Source organism: Chrysochloris asiatica, unplaced genomic scaffold, assembly GCF_000296735.1.
Source record: "Chrysochloris asiatica unplaced genomic scaffold, ChrAsi1.0 scaffold00449, whole genome shotgun sequence".
Classification (NCBI taxonomy): domain Eukaryota; kingdom Metazoa; phylum Chordata; class Mammalia; order Afrosoricida; family Chrysochloridae; genus Chrysochloris; species Chrysochloris asiatica.
The window spans coordinates 571,714-576,042 of NW_006408967.1; the positions used below are offsets into that span (position 1 = coordinate 571,714).

Genomic DNA, 4,329 nt, shown 5'->3' on the forward strand with positions numbered 1-4,329 from the left:
CCTGTCATTTAGATTCCAATTTGGCTCACTTAGAGGAATTGCCTTGGCTGGAGCTGGGGTCCAGTTTGGATTTTTCTCCATGGATGTGTGCTACTTTGTCTGTGCCTTATCTAAGTGAAGACAATGGTGAGTGCAGGAGACACAGGCCTGAAGACTCCCAAGAAAAAGATTTTTGACAGAGTTATTGGAGTGTTTGATTACTGTGCTCCTGGGCTAACCTGTTCAGGTGGTCAGCTGGTCTTCCAAGCAAGCCATGTCACCCACAAAGGAGACCATGTCCCTTGGCTAGTAATACTACTTACCAGGGAAGTCTGTGAGTCCCCTGAGAGTGATCACCAGAAATGTTGCCAAACCAAAATTAAGGTTTGCTGCCTGTCATGGTAGTCAATCACAGAGATGGGGAGAGATCCCATCAAAGCTTTATTAACAGAAAGCCAATAGGATGGAAGATAGGGAGAATGATCTCTCAACATTGTCCTCTGTTCCATCATATTTTGATGCTTTTTGTATCATTCAAAATTTTGCATAAAGAATCCTTCACTGTAGCAAGTTGAGGTTTGAAATTTTGCTTCAGTTTTTTCAGTTTGAGACATGCTGAGTTTGTTCTTCCCTTTTGGTTTTCTAACTCCAAATTTTTGCACATTTCATTATAATATTTGACTTTGTCTTCTCGAACTGCCCATTGAAAATTTCATTTCAGCTCTTGTACCTCCTCACTCCTGCCATTTGCTGTAACATCTCTAAGCTGGAGAGCAAGATTCAGTGTCTCTTCTGACACCCACTGTGGTCTTTGGTCTTTTCCTTCTTTCTTGTCTTCTGAATGTTTTTTTTTAAGCCGCCATCCACTGATTTTATTTGATCATTCTTGATTGAGCATTTTATGTAAAAATAGTTCTAATAATATATCAGATGCTGTTCATGCATACATTTCTCACAATAGTTCCATCACATGTGTTAATATAACCATGGTAATATTCATTCTCATCTCCATCCCCATTTTACAGAGGAGACTATGGAAGCACCAGCAGATGAATCTCATGCCTAAGATTTCAACAGCTAGTGATGGCCGGGGCCTGTGATTCTCAACTCCTTACCTATAATGGCACCTCCTTTTCCCCAATTTTTCATCTGTAAAGTGAAATCAATAGCATACATTTCATGGACCTATTGAGAATGAAATAATATATAAAATCCTGAAAGCTCTTTGTTGTTAAGTGCTATCTAGTTGATTCTGACTCATAGTGACCCTGTATAGGGTTTTTGATGAGCACCCGGTAGGTTTGAACTGTCAGCCCTGCAGTCAGCAGTCCAGTGATTACCCTACAGCACCACATCAGGACTACTTGACATTAAAACCCCAAACCTCTGTCGTTGAGTTGATTCTGACTCACAGTGACCTTACAGGATACAGTAGAACTGCCTGTAGGGTTTCCATAGCTGTCATCTTTACGGAAGCAGAATGCCACATCTGTCTCCCATTGAGCACCTGGTGTCTTTGAACCACCAACCTTTTGTCCTTGTATGGTACTGTAGGATAAGTACTGAACTGCTATCTGCAAGGTTGGCAATCCAAATCCACCAACCACTCCTTGGAAACTCTAAACAGAGTTGCTGAATTCGAACTGATTTGAGGGCTCTTTACAACAACCACAACTTAACCACTGTACCACCAGGGTTACTTCTCCTTCTCGTTGCTGTCTTTGTTAGGTACCATGAAATTGATCCTGACTCATAGTGACACGTTATTGGATTTCTGAGGCTGAATGGCCTTTTGCTTCCTTCCAGTATGATATTCTTTATGCCACTCCACAACTCTTCTGTCTTTGGTCATTAATGTCTAATACACCAATTCTGTTTTTGAGATGATCTCTAAATTCAGGCGTGTTATGTTCAATGTCTTATTTTGGCTCCTTTGGACTTGTTTTAATTTTTCTATGCTTCAGCCTGAATTTACATATAAGCAATTGATGATCTACTTCACAGTCCGTCCCTGGCCTTATTTTGGCGGATGATATGATGAAGCCTTTCCATCATCTCTTCCCACAAATGTACTCAATTTGAGTTCTGTGTCTTCTATCTGGCATGTTCATGTGTTTATTTAATTTTTATGTTGTTTAAAAAAAAAAAGTATTTGAGGAAGCCCAAGCCCTGTCTTTGAGTGGGATGGCCCTCTAGGGTGGCAGGCCGACACCCCAGCAAGCCCCAAAGTTGAGCCCATGAAAACTGTATGAATGACTGGATGGCTGCAGGCGCCAGTCTTAGTTCAAAAGAGGAGTCCTGCCCTCCTGCTCCTCCAATCCCTATTGGCACCGAGTTTCACTCCCACCCTCATGACAGATCAGGTTTTCTATCACATGCCCTGACAGAATGATGCTAGAGTTAAGAAGTTTCTATTCCTTTTCTCCAAACCTGGATACCTTGTTAACTGTGTATAAAGTATGAGCTATATTGGTTAGAAAATACAGCTGGTGTTTAAAACTGAAGATTTTCATGGTACACTGAAGTACGATTGTCTCAAAAATATTAATTTGAAGTAAATCACATCTATTTCTGGAACCATGAAAATGTTGCTGGTTTTTTACTTTGACAGCACAGTTATACATGACAACAGTGACATCCGGTTTGTACAGTGTGCTCCAGATAAAAATCTTCCAATTGAGCTTCAAGTTTCTTGCCAGAAAAGAATTTTGGATAGAACTTATTGGCAGTCTTTAGGTATTTGGAAGACAAAGGCATCAGAGAAGATGAGATGAGAAAAGTACTGAAATCAATGCCTTTCATTCCTGAAGTGATGGAACTTTTAAGCTCTGTAAGAAAGAATCAGGAAAGATATGATTGTATCATTATTTCAGATTCAAATTCAGTCTTTATTGATTGGGTTTTAAAAGCTGCCAATTTTCACAAAGTGTTTGATAAAGTGTTTACCAATCCAACAGCCTTTGACAACAATGGTCCTCTCACTCTGGAAAATTACCACATTCCTTCTTGTACTTAGTCCCCAAATAATTTTTGCAAAAAGGTATTTTGCGTAGCATTTGTAGATAATCAGGTAGCATTTGCAGATAATAAGCTATAGCAGGGAGTGATAATTATACACACATTGATTATATAGTTACTGTCCGGTAACTTTTTTAAAAAGAAGAATATTATTGCAGAAAACTCTCTTCAGAATGCCTCAGTCTCTTGGTCCTGTGGAATCCTCTGTGGCAGTTTTGTCTTCAGGTATTGAAATAATATCTCATTTGCAGTTTTGAACAAAAGTATAATATCCCAACTATTAAAAAAAAAGGTATTTGCAAAATTCTGTCATGCTATCACCAACATTGTTTCTGTCACTGAGCAGTGTTTTCCAACTACTGATACTTTCTCTTTGTTTCCAATCCTTGCATTCCAATCATCGGTAATTAATAATTCATTTGGATTGCATGTTTGATAAATGTCATACTGAATACTGAAACTATTCTGTAATTTAAAGTGGTTAGTACATAATTTAAATTATTTAAAGTGGTTGGGCGTAAATTTGACTAATAATTGTACTAACTGGTCTTCGTTGTTCAAGATGAATCTTGATATGTTCTTTTGATGATGAATGTGATGTCATTCCTCTTCAATTTGTCACTCTTACAATAGTAAACCACGTGATTGTCAGAATCAAAATGTCCAATACCAGTCCATTTCAGCTCACAAATGTCCAGGGCATGGGCCTATATATACTCAATTTCATTTTTGACAGCTTCCAATTTTCCTGTATTAATACTGCATACATTTCATGTTCTGATTATTAATGAATGTTTACAGCTGTTTTCTCCCCATTTTCAGCTGTGTCCCATCAGCAAATGAGGGCCCGGGAAGCTTTATTCCATTTGTGTCATTATGTTCAACTCCATTATTATTATTTTTTTTAAGTTTATATTGTGAATTGAGTGAAAGTTTAGAGGGCAGATCATCAGTTTTAGATTCAACAAATCATATACTTTGTTTCATTACAATGATTGTAATCCTCCCATGTACCCTCAGTTAACAGTATTTCTCTCTATTCATTTTAGCTCCTTTTTTTTTTTTTTTTTTTTTTTTTTTTAAACACTCAGGCGTATATAAAAATTTCAACCAACAAAGGCAGCATTCTGCAAGTCTACCTCCTGGCTGCCAGCTCTCAGTCCTTCTCTTTCCATTTCTAGAGCCCTCAGCTGCTTCCTCTCGCCATGTTCCCATTTCTGCCTCCATCTCTGGTGTCACTGCTTCTCTAGATAAGGTCCCACATTCCACTTGTGCTCTTCTCCCTTGATGGTCCTAGGGTCTTCTGATTCTGGACTATAAGATTAACTACTC

General features: G+C 38.5%; 1 pseudogene; it reads left to right on the plus strand.

The window, feature by feature from the left end:
* The first annotated feature begins 2,558 nt into the window (after positions 1–2,558).
* Positions 2,559–2,995, plus strand: LOC102835317 (annotated as a pseudogene).
* Positions 2,996–4,329: the final 1,334 nt, after the last annotated feature.